A 23,676-nucleotide genomic window follows, 5' to 3' on the forward strand; every position below is an offset into this window, starting at 1 on the left:
GATCCCTATACCAACCCTAACTTAGTATTGTTGTTGAAACTTGCAACTATTTGCAACGCACCGGTCTGCAGCTTTCTGAAACCTGCCCGTTCACACCAATGCGATGAGACAAGGCGGTGTATCATCTCCATAGCAACGACTCTTTGTAATTCCGTTCTAACTTCCGTCTTCCAGGCTTTTTGTAGCTGAATATATCATTTGTTGCGTCTAAATCTGAATGTGGATAACGTTTGTGATAGTGAGATGATTGCTACAGTTACATTTGTACAGGTGAAAACGGGGTCTGCCATTTCAACCAGTTAACAGTTTGTAACAGATAAAATGAATTATGGATAATTTTATTTCTATAGTTTGTTACTGACTTCACAAGATGACTTCACTATTGGCTGTTCAGACCTCTGCCACTTTTCTCTGTGACATTCTAAAACAGTTTTGTGAATCTTTGGTCTGAACTTGGCTTAAACTTAACTAGTTCCGTTTCAGAACGTTTAGTAGTAGCAAAAAAACTGCACATATTACAATAACTGTATACAGTGTTCCAACACAGCAACTGATTCTTTGGAAAATTATTGATCGAATGCTCTCCTTATATATTTCTTTTTTTAAAGCACTTTCCTCTTCTCTTCCTGAGCCTTTTTTATTTGCATTTTCTAACCTCTGCCCATGTTTCGTGTGTTGGTGTAACACGTCCATCATGCTTGCTTGACCTTTTCATTATGCCTGCCAGAGGCTTCTGTGGACCCAACACTATTACCCACCTTGTTTTCTTTTGCTTGCTCAGTCACTACAGTGACATGAGAGCCCTCACTCAAAAGCCCACTGGCATCTCTTGATTCTTGCATTGGTTTTTGTTTCTTGTTTCATTTTCCTCAGCAAGCTCTCCTGTCATAAATCTTCGGCTGTTCTTTCATCAGCCTCAATCTATTTTGATCTTTCCTCGGCTTCTGTATTTCTTCCTACCTCCCTTTTATAGTAACAGATTCTCACTCCCATCTCGTAAAATACGGAAGCTTGGTCAGGTGCCTTTGCCATTGTTATTGACGCTAAAAGTCTCCTTTAGCGTCACATAATGCACTTTATCCCTTTTGACGCGGGAATAACGGGACAGTTGGGTTTAGGAAAAGAAGAAAGCGACTTTAGGAAACAAAGACACGCGGGTCACGAACCCCGGTCTCCTGGGTGAAAGTCCGGTGTTTGACTCATCCACCACCCCAACCAACCTCCCTACGTGGAATTTCGGCCTTACATACTACTCGCTACCGTAGTCGCTCATAGTGTTACGTCATCCTCAAACCCCGTGTAGCTGCTGCTCTCCCCGGTACGTTATACGAACACACGATTCAGACGCTGACAGCCACTGTCCAAAAGTCCGTATTTTACTAGTTCGGTGTGAGAACGGGTTGTTTATAGCTTTCAAGAGCAAGTTGAGCAAGACATCTCACGTTCAGTGTTACAAACACAATACTTGCTGATGTTCTGTGATTGAAGTGTTGCAGCATTTTAATTTGTAGGTGCAGAGTCCAAGGTTTCAGGCACACACTGCACTGACTTTAAAAGTCATTTCATCCTAATAAGAAAAATATTGCATGGCTAAAACTCCAGTAGAAGAAAGGAAATGAAAAAAAAACATCTTGCCGTTTTCAGTTTATCATGCTGTTATGCAACATGTTGTTTTCAATAATTGGATGCTTTGTTTGCTTTAATTTATTAAGCCCTTCTCCAAATACACATTCAGTTATATCTACCAACCCATTCTAACCCGTAAAGGGTGCATTAACACACAACTAGACACAGCAATTATTTCTTCTCCATTGTTATAGTTTGAGCGTAAACCCTCAAGTAAATACAACATTACACATTATAAATATTGTGAACTGTCGTGTAGTATCAGGATCTCTGAAGCTATGAAACCAGTCAATGTTTGCCGATGGGGGTGTAAAGATTCCCCATGATGTGAATGTAATGTGAACCAATCAGATTTGATCCAAATTCAATAAGAAAGTAATCAAAATCAGTTAAATTCCATTCATAAAAGGGAGCAGTGGTATTATATAACAAATTAGAAACTTCTTCCAAAAATCAGTGTACATGTAAGGATAATTTTCTCTTTTCCTTTAAAAAGAGAGAACTGTGGAGGCTGTGGAGGAGGTTGCTATTTTTCTCACTTCATCTAAAAATGATGCATTCCTTTTAATAAAGATAGTGTAGGAGTATGGCATGTAATTTGTTCTATTTTTATTTTAGCTGTTAGCTCTGAGTGCATCAGATTGTGTTTCCTATAGCCTGTCTTCACAAATTAGAAGAAATCAAACCAGTGTGTAGCCTATAAAGGTTGTCACCGAGTGCCTTTACATTTTTCTTGTGTCTGACTCTATACAGAGCAAATAAGTAAATGTCAAAGACAATTTTACTGTCTTCACAAATTAGAAGAAACCAAACCAGTGTGTAGCCTATAAAGGTTGTCACCGAGTGCCTTTACATTTACCGACTGGAACACCTGTGTCTGTGTTGAAGAAGCTAATTAAAGTCTAATTAAAATGTCTTGGATTGTCTCCTGAGTATGCTACAATTAGAGACTTGTTGAGTATCCAAAGATCTGCTGTTGGCTATATTTGGCTTCATTTAGGAGTTCTCTGCCTTCATTTCTCATTGAAAATTGAAGACCTACAGTAATTATGACACAAATCTTGTACAAGTATAACTCATATAGTCATAGGAAGTTCATAGATGCTAGTTATTAATGGTTGTTGTAATATTTTGATGATAATATATTTATGAAGTTGGGAAATAGTTTCCTATTATTTTAGTACAAGAGAAATATAACCATAGAAGTATTTTCTTTTGTATTTTTCACATTAGTCTCGATCCACCCTAACCCATTGGGTATTTGCTTCTTTGAAAGTGAGTAATGACACTAATGTAAACCATTGTGCACTGGTTAGTTGCCTTGCTCAGTAGAACAACAGCAATATTCACAGTGGAACATTTGCATTTTTCTGTCATAACTTTGTTGTTGTGTTTGTGTTTACTGTAGTGTGTGCATGTGCAAACATTATCACCCAAGCATGCAAACATCCAACCAATTTTTATAGTATTCCCTCCCTTTCTCTGTCTTTCCTAATTTAGTTCATGTCTGCACACTGGTCCAAAATGAATCAGCCCATATGTCATCCACCACTACCTCCTCTATCTTTGTAATTTCCACATCCTGTTTATCTGTCGGCTGTGAATTATCCCTCTAATGCTTATGTTAAATGTAGCCTCAAATAGCTTTTATCCCTGTGCCACTGCTCTTTATTTTCAAAAATTCCCTCAATCTATGCATATATTTTTTTAGATGTGACCAGCAGCCGGTTTGAATCACTCCCAGTCGACAAATACATGTTGAAGATCACGGGTTCAAATAAAAAAAAATTAAAAAAAACTGCATATAGTGTTAATGTCCTGCCCGGTATGTATTATTGAAGCAAACATTTTCACTTATGATTAATACAGTGTTGTTTTGATTTTCTGGAAACAAAGTCTCTCTCATGTTGCAGCTAAGGCAATTTTGATGTAGTCTGACTCTTGCATTCCTATGAAAACATTTAGGCCAACAGTAACTTTATTTCAGGACTGATATATTCGTGATCTCATGTGAGCGTTTTATTAGAGGGCATCTTTTATAGTGAGAGAGTGAAGATGGCCAGCAAAGTTGTATACGTATTTTGGTTTGGTCCTCCTTTGAGCATCTTTCCAGAAAGATAATTGGTGAGGAAGATGGATTAATACTTTGGAACCAATATCCTAAACATGATTTTCTGTAGAGCATGATAGATGAGCAGCCTATGTTTCTATGGTGATGAAAAACTAAGTCTTTTCTATGAAGGTAAATAACCAGGTTTAAGCCCATAGGTGCACAATAAGCGACTAAACTAACTTTGTGAGACAGACCCCTGAACACATTGTTGAATGTTGTCTTAAATTGTGTACAGTAGTTTAAAGGGTTCAGTGTGTAGAATTGAATCTAGCGGTGAGGTTGCAGATTGCAAACAACTGAAACTTTCCAAGCGTGTAGGTGAAGAACCTTTTTGATTGGTTCATTTTGTGCATTACATTGTATCATTGACATATGCTACATATTTTGAATGTCGGAAAAATCAAATAAATAATGGCCATTATGTCAAAGGAAAGCTAGACCTATCTATCGCTAAATGAAAGGCGTTTACATATTCATAAAAACAAACATCAAAAGGAGAGACACTTGGTTTATGTCCATTAGCAAACAATGCAATAGAAACAAAACAAAAAAAGACTACATAATTACAGCTTAATTACACATCATTGTAATTATAACAGCATCAAAACAAGTGGAAAGGCCAACAGAATATAATTTTACTTGAGCTATGAGGTCATTTTCTGCTGCTGTCGAATAATTAAAAGCGTTTGGTGCCATTCAATTATTAAAAGCTTCTACTTTTTGACATGTACACTTTCAGACCTTTGCTCTAGACCTCAGACTAAACCAATTTCATGTCAGCACACCTACTCTCAAGTGCATGCCAATTGCAGTCAGAAGATATTTGATTTACATATTATAAATAAAATGGAGGATTTAATCATTGTCATAAATTGAGCTGTGTTCAGTGTGAATTTAGCCAACTTTCTTCTCTGTCTAAAAATATGAGAGACGAATGAATGCAAGATAAGATGGAGGATCAGCCATTTGTAAGGAGCAAATATCCCTAGTATGCCTGCATTTGAAAAAGGTAAAAAATAACAAGATATTAGTATTGCTACTGAAAGAAAAAGTAATCTTGGTGTCAGAGTGGGAAAGGTTCCATACACAGTGTGTCTGAATACAGATTATTTCACCACCTGTGCAATCTATTGTATACCAGTACAATAGCCCTGCACTGCCCACAGACGTTTAATGTGAAAATTCTGGAAATGTTGAGTTTTATTCATTAAAGCTTAACGTCGTTCTGGGAAAAAAGCAAAGCAAAGCGCCTGACGTGACTCTTAACATTATACTTAATTTACCTTGTGAGCTGTGTTTGTTTTTTTTAACCTTATTTGCATTATTTGTTCATGCTGGCAACACCCTTGGCTATTTTTTTAAACTTGGCCATTATCTGAATGCTGGCTTTTATGAGAACTTACGGTACTTAAATGTTTAGCCAAAATGTAACAAGCCAATAAATTGGCATCATGGAGGCGATTGAGTGAGGATACACCAGTTTAATCTTCATGACATCCATCCATGTACACTACAACACATGGATGAACATATAGATGTGTATGAGGCACTCAACCAGGAAGTAGCACAGCAAAAGGCTGCATTATCTAAAGCTTCAAACACCAACACCCAGCCAGCAGGAGCTCAATCTGAGTGTACTCCAATCTAGGTCTGCTGAAACAAAAGCTCATCAAAGCGATTATTTTGTGTCAAGTTCAACCCCCACAGCATATGCCTTCCTAAACACCGGCCCCAAGTCAACAATGGTCCTGCCCTAAATTTTTGAAGTAAACCTCACCCAACATTTCATTAGATGAGGTGCTCATCTTCAACAATATACAGACACTTCAGACTTTGAAAATGGTCTTTAAGAGTGTATGTCTTCAGGGTTGCAGACTGTGGTAATTACTGTAAAATTCAGTCCTTTTACTAATGGTAAAATCTCCTGATCCTTTTCCACAAAGCTGTGAACAGAAAAGAAAGACGCATATAAAATTAGAAAATGTTTGATAAATTAGAAAAAGATCACTCCACCATTTCACCAGAAGATGATGCAATTAAACCTTAAAGTTACAATCTCAAATAATTCTGTTTGGTTTTCTATGGCAATAAGCGGTAATTGCAGGTGTGTTTTTGGATCTTACTTTCACTTTCACTTGTTTTTTAACTGTGTAGTCATCGCTCTTTTCTTTGTTTGTTTAGCCATAGTAACCATTTACTCGCAAGGCAAGCAGAGACCGGAAAAAACAGTATGCTGCTTCACACACAAGTGAGTTGAAGAGCAAGTCTGTTGCAATAGCTCCGCCTAACTCCTCTGGCAGACCAATCAGTGCTGGGTGATAGACAATTGTCACTAAATGCCAATTTATCCTTATGGGTTAAATCGACGCAATGGGTACGTACGTAGGTACGTGGAGATACCTACGCCGTACCCTACGCCGTACTATACGCCGTACTATACGCCATACCCTACGCCATACCCTATGCCGTAACCTGACGTGCACCGCTCAAATAATTTAACTACACATCGCGGCAACGTAGACCACACAAACTGTGATTGGTCCGCTTGGTAGCGTCGCATTTCCCACTACTCATTTCTGGGTTCTCCTTCTCCATAAACAACATGTAACCACGAGAGCGTTAACTTTTCCTGCTACAGATTTCTGACCGTGGTCAGAAAGCAGAGGGAAGACAATTTGTTTCTCTCACTATGCCTCTGGAGTTCTACCTGACCTAAAAAAACTGCATGTTTCTAACGGTTCCGTGACCAGAGATTTCCTCCTGAACAGGTAAGCATTAGCTTCAGGCTAATTTATCACGGCTACTAGGGACGGGCATTTTAGGTCATTTCAACATTCGTGTACTCACATTGACAGCGAGGTTTGTGTGTTTTTAGCGGTTCCTACCGTAATGTCAGTTGGGTACAGAGCTCTGCGTGAGCACAGGCTTTTATTACTGTCAATATAGCCAAGATCTAACGTTAGCTACTCTGCTGTGCTGTGAAGTACTATCTGGCTATGTGAGACAAGAGTCTAGCAACATTGTTGTGGATGCTGCGTTCTCAGACTGGCAACCTCTGTGAACTTCGAGTCTGGGGAGGAGGGGGCGGGGGAGACGACTCTCTCCAGTATGAATTTGTACCGCAGTAACTATTTTAAACACTAGCTGTCAGTATTACATATTGCACCTTTAAAGAGATCGACGCACACACCGACGCACAAGTATAAACTTCTGGCAGCTTACGTAGGCTATGGCAAAAATCTCTTCTTGGAGCCTCTGCAAAATTATAAATCCAGTTTAACTCTGCGCTGCTTGTGATTTTCCGGGAATGTTACCACAGACACCCAGTTCATAATACAGCAAATGCAATTGTTTTCGTCAGTAAACTATATGCTCAATCACCATTGTGTTACCTTATTCGGCGATTGTCACTTAACAGACAATTATCTAAATGAAGATCTTTGTGATTATTACTTTAAATATGCCTTTAAGAACACGAATAAACTCAAATAAATAATTAACTTTTCACTATAGGGCATCATAACAACTAACACTATGATATGAAATATTTAAATATGTCACCACATTTGCATTAGGTGTTACATAATCCATTTCAAAGGGAATTGCAATACTAAAGGGGTTTCAAACTAACTTCCTGAAACTCAACTTCCCTTATGTAAATGAGGTTAGGAAAAGATCTGAGATGCGGGGGGCAGGGTTTGGGTATGTATGTCTCTGTGCACAAGAGAATTTGTGAAATCAAGAGAGCAGGAATATAAGAGAACATCAAATCTAAGAACAGGAAAAGGAGGGGGAGAAAATGTGCGAGAGAGAGAGAGAGAGAGAGAGAGACCTCAGAGATTAGATCGGAAATAGACTGACTATAAAGGAGTTCCTCTTGCACGGGGAGAAGAAACAAGCCCCTGTTAGACAGACATAGCTGACTTTATTTACAGAGATCTGACACAATCCACAATAATTAGACAGCCCCTTTCCTTTAACCTGCGGGAGATTCCTCAGCTCTCCTACTCTAACTGCTCTGAGTGCTGGCTGAGAAAAGGGTGATAGATATCAAGGGATGAGTGGTTCTTTTTGAAGAGGCGTTTCAAGACATGAAAATTGAGCTGAGGAGATTCTTGACTTGGAAACGAGCACAAGTCAGCATAAATAGGCTGCCACAGGCTAATAAGTAAAACTCTGGGAGCTTAACTGAATACTACTCACTAATACTGCTCACTTGTAAAAATGAGTCCAGATGCATTCATTTACACGGTATTCCATCTGTTATGCATCGTTAATTAAACTGCCATGGCTGATGTTGAGTCTAAACCTAAGTCTTATGGAAGCTAGCTTGCATATAGCCAACATATCACAGTATTGCATGCATTTAAATAAAGTCAAGAAAAGACTGGGATATTATGCATGTGTGCATCAAAGGTAAAAGGTTCCCATCTAAGGTGTATTTTCCTGGACAGGTTCCTGGACAGCTTATGTGTGTAGAATTGAATCACTGAAACACGGCCTCAACACTGTGTGTGTGTGTGTGTGTGTGTGTGTGTGTGTGTGTGTGTGTGTGTGTGTGTGTGTGTGTGTGTGTGAGGAAACAAGGGAGACATAACTGGATATTTATCACCTGGAGAAATGAATAGATAATGAAATGTGCAACTGAATGGATTTTTGCTAAATGTACTGTAAGTGTGTACCCAAGGAAATAAAAATATTTCAAAAGCAGACAGATTTTTTGGTGAACATAGTGGAGCATTCAACATCTAAAGATTTGGATATTTCCCTCAGGAGTTGGTGGAGACCAAAAACTGAGCTAAAAGAGTGAGAGAGAGTGAATATTGGACTTACATACCGACCATTGATCCTACTTAAACCTGAAATGTTTGGCATTGTATATTATAACGTTTATATGGCAATCAGCTACTTTTCCTGGAGTGTCCAGATATGGGGACATTTTGAAGCTCCAGTTTTGATTATATTTGTTTATGTTTAACAAATCTTAGCCATAAAAATCCCTTTCAAATTAATTTTCGTAAAAGAAATGCATGACAGTGAAGCTAAAAAAAATAACACTTTTTATATCCCCTAAAAGCCTGATGTTTTGAAAATATGAGCTTTTCATCCATCAATGACAATTTCTCACACAAAAAAATCAGAAAGAGACAAATTGTTTTCCTCAAGGGCATTAAAGGTAGGAAGGATTGTGAAAAGAGGGCTATCCTCACACTCTTGATTGAAAAAGCATTGCCAGTGAGACAAAATAAAAAGGGACAGGTGGTCATCCAAAGCAGATGAGCAGAAAAAAGGAGGAAAAAGTGGGTTTAGGAAGAGGAGTTATAGTGGAGAGAAAAAAAAGTAACGTAAAAGAAGCTATAGAGGAAATTGTGGAGGTGGAAGAAGGACGGTAATATGTTTAAAAGAGCGAGAGAGGAGCATTGGGTAAAGCATTATGCAGCACAGTGTTATTAAAGCTTTCACTGGCCCTTCATCACTGTACGTTTTTATTACTGCCTTATTATTTTGATAGCAATATTTAATTAGTATCATTATATATGTGCTTTAATAATGACATAAACATCAACATATTGTGAAGTTTAAAATAATAGGGAAGAGCTCCTCTAAAATGTTCTGTAATCCATCTTTCTATAAAAAAATAAAAATAAAAAATGAGCAGCAGGAATTTATAAATAAAGCTCTTTTCATTGCCTCTATCGTCTGAGTCTAAGCTATAGTGCTGGCATTGCTTTTGTGTCGGATCGATGGCAGAACCACGTAGGATCGTTTTTCCCACCAGCTGTTGAATTATTCAGGCCAGGACTTCCTCTGGGGAGATTCCTGCTCAGCCTGCCAGATAGACACAGCAAGCTCTGCAGCTTGGCAGGGAAGCTCGGGATAGTCACAAAATTCCCATCAGCCTGGATTGTGCCACAGCACGAGTTGACAGACGTCAGGTAATGGGCAGCATTATAAACTGCATGGTCAGGACCCTGACAAACTGCAGTATGTTTTTTTTTTTTTATGAGCAAAAGAATGTTTTTGTTTTCAAAGTTTGAAAGGTAAAAGTGGCTGATTCTGTCACACAATCTGCTTGTATTTTCAAGGTTAATTAAAAAATTAAAGTAAGTAGAATAAATTGAAAGTAAAACAGGAAACTGTACCATACTTTGTGCCCCTCCTCAATTGAAAGAGTGCCAAGACATTTCCAGCTCTCTGCCTTAAATTTCTGCTGGAAGTGAATGCAGCAAGGTTCTTGAGATGAAAAGCAAAATGGAAATGAAAGTGAGCCCCATACTGTAAATACAATACCGTAACAGAAAAAGTTTTAAAAGCTGCTTTAAAGTAGGTCAGTGTAAAATGTGTGATGAAATTAGTGAAGTGGGTCACTATAGAGGATCTCGTTGTCGGACGTCACACCTCTTCCTGCCACTATGCTGCTCTTTCATGAGACATTATGAGATACCAGTGGCTGTGGCTCAGTGGTAGAGTGGTCGCCTGCCAGTCGGAAGGTTGGTGGTTTGATCCCTGCAGACAGTCGAAGTGTCCTTGGGCAAGACACTGTACCCCGAGTTGCCCCCGATGCTGCGCATTTGTGTGTGAATGTTTATCTGATGAGCAGCCACAGCGTGTGAATGGTGAATAGTTCCTGTACTACATAAAAGTGCTTTGAGTAGTTAAGACTAGAAAAGCGCTATATAAATACAGTCCATTTAGTTTGGATCAATGGAAATACAGTACCTTTTCAGGATAAAGCCACACGCTAGATGTCAGGCTTTGCCCCTTACCTTCCACTCTCTGTGTTGCCATTCTCAAAATCCTACGGGAATTGACAACAAACTTCGAGCTAGCAAGCTACGAAAATGGCAAGTTTTAAAGACAAAAAGAAAATTGGTTCTTTTGGTGAATGATTGTAAAGAATTATAAAAAATATATATTTACCGCATTAACTATCTAACTGGGATGTCTTGTCAGCGTTCTATTTTGCTAATTAGCATTAAAGTACAGTTGAGGCTGATGGGAAGGTTTTGAAAGTTGGTCATAAACCAAAGTATCAAGACTACTTGAATGTCTGACCTCATAGATTGTCGCTAGATGAAAAGACAGGACATCACCAAAGTTATTTTAATTCATCATGTGATGAACATAAATCTCTATACCAAATTTTAATCTATCCAATTACTGTCATATTTCAATCTTGACCAAAGTTGTGGACCAACAGACTGACATTATATATATATATATATATATATATATATATATATATATATATATAAACTGTACTAAATCATCACAAATGCAATGACATCCATATGAATTCCGCACGGAGTTATGCACTGATACGCACACACACACACACACACACACACACACACACACACACACACACACACACACACATCCGTTATCTATTTTTCCTCAGGGCGTTGGTAGCTCCATAATCACATCCAGTTATCTCACCCACGCACTTTTCACACATCTCCAGCCTCGCTGTTTCACACAGGACGATCTTGCCCTATCATCCCGTCCTGTATTGGGGCCCAGAGCCAAAGCTGAAATAGCAATGCGGGCTGAGAATAGGCAAACAATCTCACATCTACTTCTGGGAGTGAACTCAATAATATGTCAACCACTACAAGATCCTGACTGACCCACAGTTTGTAAAATATGTGGGTGTATATATGTATAATGATGACAGCATTAGACTGTTCATCATCATCATTTCTTAGTCACACCAAAAAAGTTAAATTGATTATATTGCCTGAATTTATTTTGACTTTTTGTGGAGTGTTAAGAGATCATGTTCCACAGGTACAGTGAAGGATTTGCAAATTAGCTGTCATCTCAAATTAACTGCACCCATGCTCCGTTTTGACAAATAAAGCCATAGCCGCTGTAATGATGTCTCAAATTAGCATTGTGCTTTCCGTTTTTAAATAATGCTTACTGTCTTCGATGAAAATCATAAAATGCCCTTGGTTAAATTGGACATACTGATATACTTGCTTACTGATATAAAAGCTCAGGGACTTTGGTAGTGAACTGCAATGTTTCTGCTCATTGGCTCCCTCAGATACCAATAAAGAGAAATACTGGCAGATCCAAACCAGAGGCCACATACCTGGAGTGGGCTGAAGCATACCGGGTAGTGCTTCTAAAACGTAAGCACCGCAGACTCAAATCACCTTTTCAGGAAAATGTATTCAAATAAGCATTATATTATTATTTGAATGTGTCAGAACAAGCATATCATCCATTATACGCTATACATTTCTTGATTTTCTTTTTTCTTTTTTTTTTAGAACCAGCCAACTCACTAAGTGACTGATACCACGCTTGAAAGTTTTGACACGAAGCAATGACTGGAAGCATCCAGTCCTTCTGAGTTCATGGGCATGCCATTCAAAACAAATGAGTTCATTGTGTGCCATTAGGATGCATCACCTGTAGGGTATATTGTCCTAGTGAGGATGAAAAGAGCCCCATCTTTTGTAACTGCCAGGTGATGGTAGCTGTCCACAGCTGTGACTCACCTTCCTCAATACAGTAGCTCTGACTGAGAGCCATTAAAGCTCCAATTACTCCATCACATATGCCGAGGACAGATGCTTCTACTGCTGCACAACGGTTGCAATCACGCGGCTACCGTAAATGACTGTTCATGCATCAATGTTGTTTATCAGAAGATTTTGATGCTTAGAGTTTAAAGGGGCTGTACTCAATATTCATTGTTGAAAAAAGTTTTTTATATGCAATTTCACACATATCATCATATGCGGCACAGAGAGCGCAGCAAATCTGTGATTTAAAGAATTTATTGATGTGTGCATATCTTATTATTTTTCACATTGATATCTTATTGTCTGACCTTGCATCTTACTATAAAATCCAGGACCCTTTGTGTGTGTGTGTGTGTGTGTGTGTGTGTGTGTGTGTGTGTGTGTGTGTGTGTGTGTGTGTGTGTGTATGTGTGTCTTTCAAATATCTCAAGAACCGTTCATCTGATCTACTTCACACATGGCTTCCTGGGTACCCAATGAACTTGGGGTTTGGAGCAGTTTGGACATTTTTGTCGATACTGGAACTAATGTTTTGGGGCTTCATTTTCAAAAAACAAAACGTCACTTCTGAATAATTATGTTTTGAAAATGTATGCCAAAAATATTCTTAAACAATCCTAGTTTATATATGTTGTGAAATTTGAGATTCACTGTTGCTGCTCTAGTAACTAATCTCCAAAGATCGATTTCCTTGGATCCAGCATTTCAACTGCAACAATATATTCAACTATGAAATTCCTCCCTTTGTGTGTGTGTGTGTGCGTGTGTGTATGTGTATGTGTGTCTTTCAAATATCTCAAGAACCGTTCATCTGATCTTCTTCACACATGGCTTCCTGGGTACCCAATGAACTTGGGGTTTGGAGCAGTTTGGACAGCGTTGGATATTGGATATTAATAAAAAAAAACAAAAAAACAACAACAACCGCACAATAAAGGTTGTGTGCCGTATCCGGTCGGCAAAACTCCGAACACATCTTCCTTTTTAAGAACGACTTCAGTGCCAAGTCTCCAGAGTCGCAGCCAAAGCCGATTCAAAAGACCACTGTTCGCCAGCAGCAGCAGCCACCGTCTTTGTTTTCAAGGAGCAGGGAATTCACGTTGAACCGTCGTAACGCTGCCATCATTATGTTAAGCCCGCCCACCGACTCTATACACAATGTGATTGGCCAGGCTGGAGTTTGGCTTTTCCAGCTCGCAAGCCAACGGAGAGTTACTAGACCCCCTGGCTGCAAATTAAATTTGCTGCCGATAGGGTGCGTCTAGATTTCTAGGGTAAACAGCACCTACTCATGAATGACAGTAATTGTGCCAGTGGATGCAATGTGTATGTCCTTATCCTTTATGAGGAAAGTGAAGAAATGATAATTTTCTATCAGGGTGTTGGTGATCGGTCATCTTATACAAATGCTGCATCCGATTTGCTGTGAGCTCTATAATGTTTAGTGACTTCAAAGCCTCTTAGCTTCGTTGGGTTTGTCAGTATCTCCAACTGAGAATCCAAATTAAACAAATTAAATAATAAAACTCATGAGATAGCAATCCCTCAGTCCAGAGTAACTTTGATAAAATGCTAATCAGGGAGCAGAGACAAGCAAGTCATGGACCCCGGTCAGATGTGTATAATAGCTCCTCCAATTAGACAGATGACTCGGGTGACCCATGATTCCCCACATGCAGATCAAACATGACACTCATCAATCCCTGACCTAAGGGAAGATTGAGAAACAGTTCAAGTTTGGCAGTAGGAACAGTATGCAAATGTCAAAATGCCTGGTTTCAATGTGTTTATCATATGAAATGCAAAAAGATTGTGGTTTGTGTTATTCCAACACATTGCTGCTAACCAAGATTTGAAAATGATGGAATATTCATGATTATGAACTTACTATATGTTGATACTGCACCAAAATTATAAAAATGTCGGGTTTACTTTTACAAACAGGAAAATTACTTTTGAATGTTGGCCTTTTAGGATGTCAAAAAATTAAACATGGCAGCCCAATATCTAATAAATGATGGACCACAGTGAAAATATTCTTTTTTTGGAGAATCAAGTAAGCCAAAAAGCTTTGCTAGGGTGTATTTTGGAATGAAGAATAATTTGAGCAAGCATTCATGTTTTTACAGTATGCAAATGAATACAGTTTTGTGAGAGAAAAAAAATCCTAAATGTTGTAGTCTTAGGTCAAAATATACTTGTCTGACAGTAGTTTGCAATGCAATATGAGACCTCATTACATTTCATGTCTTAGTACCAAATAGAGGTCACAGACTTCATCCCCAAACTAAAATGAATTTATTTATTACTCAACACAGTCTTTTTAGCTATGTGTGTGTGGGTGGGTGGTCCTCTGTATCCTCACTCCTCTACCGATACATTTGACTTTGTCTGTCCATAACTTCTCTGCTCTTGCCAGTCAGCCAGCAAGACCTTCAGCTAGAGAATACAGATCAAAGCCCCATTTCAGCCACTCAGCCTCTAATGCCAGCATGAGAGTGAGCCATCATTAACACGTGCAGAGTGTTACCACTCTTCCTTTTGGTCTCAACATCACTTATGTTCAGCGGCTGTCAACCGCAACCTCACCAGGCCTCGTTTGTATTCCGGGAGAGTCTTACAAGAGCTGAAAGATACGAGCTTGATACAAGTGTGCAGGATGAAATAATTTGATGGATACAGGAATGGGACAGTTAATTCTCAGCAGCAGAGCTAACAGAGCTGATTATAACCACGGATGTGTTAAGACGCTAACAACTGAACAGTGCTGCTGACAGGACCGTTGGGAATTATTGGGTGTCAAGGTCAACTTCACTGGGACATCATAATGCCCAGCAAAAACATTTTTTCAACACCATAACTCAGGAACAGAATGGGAGACTGTGATCACATTTCACAGTTGGTCGGATACCGAATTGGTGACACTAATCTTGGGTGCCCACCATGAAACTGCGGTGATTGCATCAATCTTCTGTGTTGCCGGGTTGAAGATGTGTGTGGAGCCTCAGTGTTTTAGAATGTGTAGCTTCTTTGAAGCAGCATCCATATTTGAAGCATTGTCTTCTGTCGTGGCTACAACTTTGTGCTCTATCAGAATCTGCTTTATTGGCCAAGCATGTGAACACATGCAAGGCATTTGACTCTGTTTTTTGTTTCTCGAAATGAACTTGCACACTCCCAGGCCTTGATCTTGTCCTTCACCCTTCTCTCTGCAACAAGCTGCCAACTTGCCACAGCTGGCTGTAGAGAGGCTTATCCAAGATGGCTTTGATTTTGTCCCTCGTCCTCTTCTCTGCCACTGCCTCCACACTGTCCAGTTCCAACCCGATCGCCTAGCTGGTCTTCCTTAACAGCATGTTGAGACTGCTGACCTCAAAAGCCTTGCTGCAGGAGCCTGTTGCACACACTGAAGGATCTGAGTCTCCTCAGGAGGAACTGCCTACTCTGTCCCTTCCTGAAGAGGGCTTCAGTGTTGTTTGTCCAGTCCCGTTTTTTTATTGATTAGAACCCCAAGGTACTTGTATGAGTCCACCCACTTCACTTCCTCTCCCTGGATGACAACCAGGACAGGGGACCTCCTGTACCTCTGTTAGTCCACCACAAGTGCATTGGTTTTGCTGATCTTTGAGATTCAGGTGATTGTTTGTGGCAAAGCTCTCTATCAGTCTGTAAAAATAGTCTCTAAGTGAAGACAGCATGTGTCTCACTGGAAATAGTGTGTCAATAGTGTCAATATTGCGATAACTTAATTTTGCCAATAAAAATACACTTAATACATTTTACGCCTCGGGATCCCCCAGTCGGAGCTGGTTAATGTTGCTCGGGAAAGGGAAGTTTGGGGTCCCCTATTGGAGCTGCTCCCCCCGCGACCCGATACCGGATAAGCGGACGAAGATGGATGGATGGATGAATTAATACTAGGGCTGTCAATCGATTAAAAAAAATTAAATTAAACTAATTAATTGCACAATTTGCTGTAATTAATCGCGATTAATCGCTTTTTTAAATTGAGACTGAAGCTTATATATATATATATATATATATATATATATATACATATAAACATAATGGATATTTAAATGCTAAATCACTTAACTTTGCAAATATGAAGAAAAAACCAAACAAAGGTTCTGCTAAGTTCAGAATGGAAACGGCTAGAAACTGTCTGACTTGAGAGCAGATTTTTGTCACGGTCCCCGGCTGCTGTCGCCTGCTCTCGTCTACTTTACAGGCGAGGCGCAGTTCATCTCCAACGAGCCGAGAGTTCAGTCGCCGGCAGGGCAGTCGGGACTCACCCGGAAATGGCGAACGGAATGAGGTGACTAGTCTCTCAAAATCTGACGAAAATCTTCTAAACTGACCTTTGTTGAGCTGAAATGAAGACAGATTCAGCAACTGCACGGCCTATTTCTCGCTTAAAATGTTTTCAGAAAAATGTTTCAGTGAACTATTTTAGTACAATATGAGATCGTATTCTGAACGGCCGCCATGACAGTCTGGCTTTGGATTTCCGGAGAAAACAAACCCATGTGACACGTTCGTCCAATCAGCTGCCGGTTTTCATTACTTGGGAAAAAATACAGAGTAGCGCCGCCTGCTGTTGTGTAGACGTATTACGTTTCTCAACCGCCACATGAAGTAAACAAACACAGCTGCATTAATTTCGTTAATTTTTTTAACGCGTTAATTTTGACAGCCCTAATTAATACATTTTATTACATTGCTTTAAAGTCTTCACTACATATATTATAATGTGTCCTGAACAACATTGATGTGAATTACAACTTGACTGAGGCATAGGCATACAACCGCAAGGGAGTTAAGCAAGTAAAAGGAAATAATGCTTTTAAAGTGTGGATACAAGCTCTTGACATGTGCATTTGTAATCTTTTCAGCATGCCCACAGACCACTTTATTGATTTAGTGAAAGCATTAGTCACAGTCTGTCCATCAGTGTGTAGAAGACGCAGAAAGAAAGGCCAAAAAGACAGCACTGAACTGTGAAAGATAGTAAATGGGGCTCAGCTATTATGTTTACTGTCTGCAAGCCACTCACCCAAGGTGTTAGAAAGAAAGTAAGAGTGTAGAAAATAATTGATTGGTTCTGTCAGGTCAGGAGAAGAGATTGCTTCATGCTGAAAAGCATCCAAAGGTCTTTATGAAAACAGCTCGACACAGACATGCCAACATACAATATGCTGTACGTAGATCAATGCAGTCTTGAAGGCAGAAACAGAAAAAAACAGTTATGTAAGCAGAAACAACATCTCTGATGCATAGTTAAAATACATTGCTTCCAAGCTTCATAAGGTTTTATAATTCGTCTCCCACATGAACCATGTTGCTGTTACAAAACATCCTTTACACACACACACATATACACACACACACATACACACACACACACACACAGGTCTGGCAATGTGAGACTACTCTTTGGGTATTTGAGGGTTGTTGTTAGATTATCAGGCGTTAAGACAAATGTCTGAAAATTATAATATATCTATGGAAGTAAAAATCAGCTCTTTGCTTTTGCTCCTCTGTTTTGTCTTACTTAATTTGGTCTTATAAAATTCACTCCTGCTGTTTTCCTCACTTCTTTGGTCTGTCCTTTTCTTGGTCTTATATACTTGCCCATACTCAAGATGGCTTAACTAGCGTAACTTCCAAATATTATTGCTTTGGGATTTATGCTTCAGAACATTATGTAAAATGTATATATAACTTGTGCATTAATTTCAGAGTTTTTGGAAGCCAATGTCATCCAATTGATTGCCAAATCCTCCCCTGAACAGCGATGATCATACCTCAGCAACCGTAATAAGGTTTGTCTTTGTAATTGTTTTCTTTTCCAAAAAAAATGTAAGAACTAAATAGGTAGGAATAGATTTCATAGCGTAAAGTAAGCTACTAGGATTAGCCAGCTAACTAGCTTACTACCTAGTAACCAGGCATTACTTTCAAGGAGTAGCATATGATTAGCTTACTATCATTTTGTGGGGCTACAGGTTAAATGAGAAAAAGCCCCGTTCCAGACAGGCACATCCACTATGTGGGAGCCTGTCCTATATTCAAACTACAGTTTGAAGATATGTTTGCCTTTAAAAGCCTTTTCTCTTGTATAAGCAGAACATCATTGCTTAAAAATCCAAATAATAAGAATCTGATCTTACATGTTTCTTTACAATACAATAAACTGTCTCTGCCCTGCAACACAAGAACAATGCTTACAGCTTCATTTCCATGTCTTTTGTCTACACGGATGAATAACAGGTGACTTTATTGACTGGAAAAATTGAGTCTTTTTCATCGATATTTGAGACCCTTTGCAGGGTTCACTTAGCTTGCCTCGTTTCATGATATAGCAGTTATGAAAGAACATATAGTCTGCTAGTACCCTGTTTGTAGCTTGTAGTTATTCAATACTACTGCATATTTTTTTTAAAAAGTATCATTGTCATTTTGTTCTGGGTCCCCCCCTAAAGGTAATTTGTGTTTTTCCTGTACTGCTTCACTTGAACCTAAAGGCACCCAGTAAATATGTCCTTGGTACCTCATATGTACAAAATATTTAAACTGTAACTTGTGGGCTGTTATCTAAAGCGTTTAAATTTATATTCTCAAGAGGTTTTTATCAACAAGCCCCAGTGTGTGTAGCTGGAAGTGTCCGTTCATTTAAGTTGTGCTTTCCCTTCAACACTTGGGTTTACTTTGAAAGATCCTCATTTCCTGTCATATGCTCACATTTCACAGAAATATTGCATCACATAAATGACTAAGACTCACCCCTGTGCTGTTGGTGATAATAAAACTAAATCACCTGATTAAAAAATGTAACATTACTATCACTTTGTCTGCCGGTTTCTCTCTTAACATGCCAGGCTCTAATTTGCATTTTTTAATTAATTCACTCCCTGTCCTCCAGTTACTGTGCAATGATGAACATGCCCACCTCCATATGCTTCTCATCTCCGTCTTTCTTGGTTTATCTGCTCCTCACCATCCACACTGTTTCCTCTCTCCATGCCTCTCCATAACAAATTTTCTCTAACCAGCTTAAGTCAGTTGGGCTGTGTGGCATCGGGCAGTGTGCCCAGTCTGTTGTGCCACAAAATTACTGACGGCATGTGTGTCAGAGAGAAAGAAAGAGAGATGGCGGGAGAGAGGACAGAGAGGGGTTTATCTCACTTTTGGTGGTGGTGGGTCATCTGCAAGATGATTATGTTGCAGTTTGCAAAGCTGAGCTCATGTTTTATGCACTAAATTCTTCATATGGTTAATTAGCTTCCATGATGCTTGTGGTGCAGTTCACACCAAAAGTGCGCAAACCTAGAGAGATGTCATGTGAAAGAGCATGGGAAATCAGCTTGATGATAAGATGTGGCGTCAGATATCCCGAGGGCTTTTCCACACTGTGAGATGTTTTCATAATTGTCCCAGATCCGTAAAGGAACCTATCAGATGCTGAAACCAGGGTCCCCATAAGCACAAAGCTGTATGCAAATCCAGACCATCCAGACATTTAGCAGAATAATTTAATCATAGCAACACATGCAATGCAATACCCTGCACTCAGAAATTAAGATTAGAAATCCTCGCTGTTAGGCAGCCATGCACTAACTACAGGAATAGAAACATTATATTACTACCACAAGCCACCAATTAGCATAAAATTCAGCAGCTACAAGATCCATCTTCACCCTATTGAAGATCCTAAATTGGATGTCACTCTCAACAAAAGGACAATCCATTAATAATTTAATTTGTTCTCTCTGCTCTGACTTCAGTCAATGTGAACTTTGACCCAGTGCTTGTTGACAATCACACCGCTCCCTTCCCGAGCCGTATTTGTTTCCCATCAGCCCCTTGCACATACATGTAAGAGCCAAGCTACTGTATACTTGTTTTTGGTTGTTTTCAGGTCTCAAATTGGGCAGTACTAGGCGAGTTCAGTCGGGTCAGATTTGAAAGGTATGGTTATGGGCTGGGTTCGGGTCTCGGTTTTAGGCCCATATAGAGCAAGAACATGTCAAGAGTTGCTACTTGGGAAACGGATTTTTAACATGCATTTTTTTTCAAACCAAATGCTAAGAGGAATCTTTGAGGATTGTGAAAACACCTTCAGAACACAAGATAGTGCTGTTTAACTACCTTCTGGTAGTCGCTGGGCTGTGGGTCTACAATTGTGGTCAAATGAAAGAGAATTATTGGCTTTGCAAACTCAGAAATATGGTGGCTTGGTTTTGTGGATTTCTTGCATTGGCTTTGCACGGTCCTGCACACAGTAATGCCAGGTGAGCTCATTGCTTACCAATATCGCTCTCAGCAGCTGGTGCTCTTCCACTGACTGACCTACTCTATAATACACAAGCACTTTTATTAAAACAGACTATCTAATAAAAAGCAGACATGTTTTTCTTCCCTTTTTGAAAATATACAGCTGCAACACATTTGAATGAAAAATTATCCAAAATAAATAGCCTACTTTAAATAAAAGCAGGTTTCTCTGGGAATGCTCCTTCAGTTGTTTTCTATAACAATAACAGGTTCTTCTGCTCTACACTGTATATTTACAACTTGACTGTTAATCGCTGCTCTGCTCCAATAGCCAACAGCTGTCTGCTCTGAGCGCATCCCCCATTTTCCACTGGCTCTCTCTCGCACACAGTAGGCTACACACTGAGCTATTCCCCAAACAAGCTACTTACTCTTATAACACTCCAAAACGCAATGAATGTTATTTTGCATTTCAACTCATATGTTATTTTAGGATTGATTGCCATTTCATCTATAAAGTGAACAAGCCTGCCTGACATGACAGCATGGCTTTACGGAAGAAATAGGTCATGTTACGCAACATCAAACTACTGTATATGAACAGATATGTTTTCATCCCACATATCTATATAATTTAAAAAGTCGACATACCGCCTAGCCCTTAGACACATTAAGTACTTCTTTATGATGTTTGAATTGACTAGACAGTGGAGCAGTATTGTCAGAACAGACTTTGTGCTGCGTGTGAAAGGCAACAGAGGGATTGAACAAAGGGCTGAACAAGGAGACTGTGGCTTGGCTTTGTGGCTGTACAATTTAGCCTACACCTCTGCTTTCCTGTTCACATGCCAATTGTACCATTCTCCCTTCATTTATCCCCAGGCAGCAGACCATTGATTGGCATGCCCATTGGAAGTGTAAACACAACTTTAAGAAAAACCACAGGTTGAATTTGGCCCCACATACTCCTCTTTCTTTCTTTTTTAGTGTCAAACTGCTTCACCGGTTTTCTATTTCTGACACAACTGTAGCTCCTGAAGGCCAAGCATTCCCACACAACAAATGTGCTGGAAACGACACATCAAACAGTGAGAGCTGTGAACATGGTGACAGATGTATCCCAAGGGCTGTCTGTTCATATATAAAGTATGGTTGAGGTTAGGCAACTAAAACCAAGACTTCCCGCATAAGCATGGAACAAATAGCTCTATATGAATGTAACTCTGTTTGCAACTTCCGGCCACCAAATCCTTCATTCTTCTACCCTCCCTGAATGAAAGACAAACCTATACCTATCATTTGCACCCTTTTTTTACAGATCCAGCACCCACCCCTCTCCATTTGTCATTAGTCCTGATAATAATCCGTTGTCAAAAGCAGGGGCTGTAGCCTGTAATAAGGGGTATTAACCCCAGAGGAAACAGCTATCATCATGGTTTGATGGTTTTAGAGAGTGCACGTACATGTTGACAAAGGGAGAATAGCGAAGAAGAAGACGCAACAGGAAGCCTCTTCTCTCGAATAGGACTGTGACTCACACCACATCTGTACAAAGGATTTGGAGGATTTGGGAGGCCTTGAACTGTTCTTAGAAGTTTTTGAATGTGACCATAAGATTTAGCTGTTGATTTCTTCTGCTTCAGGAGTGCCTGATGATGAGGTTTAGGTATAGCTAGGTTATGAGAACAACCTTTTACATACTTAGGATGTCTTAATCCATTACAATCCTACGTAAATATCAAATGTTTGCTTCTCTAAGATGAACTCTCTCAGGTTTCATTGCTCTTTCTGGCTTTGATTTTTTCTCTCTCTTCTCTCTCTCCCCCCCAGCATCAACACTACCCTTTCAATTAATGATATCATCTTCCCAAACTCCTCTTCTTTCTGGTAGAAGGCACCTGCACCACTACTCTGCCTGTCTCCCTCTTTTTCCTGCATATATTCTCACACACACACAGACACGCACTCATATACCTGAATGGTGCTTAATTGTGCATCACTGAGGCATGTAATCTCAATCACCTCATCGTTACAAGCTGAAAAACACAAAATCTAAAATCATGCAGTGCTTTGACTAGTATAGGCAACCCTCTGCTAGTCGTTCTTTTTGCCTGAAACTAAACGGATTTTCCACTATCGCCCACCATTTCCTACACATCACAAACAAGCAAACGGTTGTTCATTCAGTAAATTGAAACATTCAATTCTCGCCAGGGTCCGTGGTTTTTGATTTTGTTTTTTTACTCTGAGCTGAGAGATGTGGCAGTGAGCTTCCTTGAACGCCAGAAAGGCCATCAATAATGCACACACAGCTTGTTATAGCTCAAACTCACTCTGCTTCGATGGCTCACCAACCTAAAACCCAGCATCAAAGAGACCAGAGAGATGTGTCTCTCTCTGTGTGTGTGTGTGTGTGTGTGTGTGTGTGTGTGTGTGTGTGTGTGTGTGTGTGTGTGTGTGTGTGTGTGTGTGTGTGTGTGAGAGAGAGAGAGCGAGAGAGGGAGAGGGGCGAAAGGCGTTGAAAGCCTTGACTTTAAAAACCTTTCCTAATGGGAAATGGAGCAACTGTTTATTCTCACTGAACAAGCTCTGTGTGGAGATTTATTTGGCGCAGGAGGATTTATTCTCCTGAAAAACTTTCTGAAAAGGATAATAATAATAATACCAATAAAATAATAAGTAATGAGACTACGATTGAGGTCAGGGACACTGTGTGGATGTGATGTAACCGTTTGAATCTTTAACATCCAGTACTTTGTAAAGAATGCAGAAGAGGAAGCAAAGAGGCTTTCAGTGCTCAGCCAGTGGTTACAATGGACACAGCACGGCTCGATATGAAGGTGGCTTATGTCTGAGAAGATGTTACAGCAAACAATGTGCTCCACTACAAAAGCCTCATTATGCATATAAAGTGAATCCACAAAAAGGGAAAACAAACCAGGTGCACAGATTCCTAAATTTTAAAGGCATTTTGTTTGAAAAATATGTTTGTCTCCTTAACTGGTTTTCCAAAAATAAGAGTCTCACACACCTTTTCTTTTCCATGTAAAACGTCAGCGTGCATGAGTTAATGTAAAGTGCTGCACATCTTTGAACTGCTCTTTAATGTTTTATGTAAAG

The 23,676-nt window shown here is 39.5% G+C and overlaps 1 protein-coding gene across 1 annotated transcript in view; it reads right to left on the reverse strand.

Annotated features, from left to right (window-relative positions):
- cpne5b (copine Vb) overlaps positions 1–23,676 on the reverse strand; it is a 136,358-nt gene that overhangs the window by 111,992 nt on the left and 690 nt on the right. The gene's annotated exons all lie outside the window — the stretch shown is intronic.

The sequence above is a fragment of the Perca flavescens genome, chromosome 4 (assembly GCF_004354835.1).
Source record: "Perca flavescens isolate YP-PL-M2 chromosome 4, PFLA_1.0, whole genome shotgun sequence".
NCBI lineage: Eukaryota > Metazoa > Chordata > Actinopteri > Perciformes > Percidae > Perca > Perca flavescens.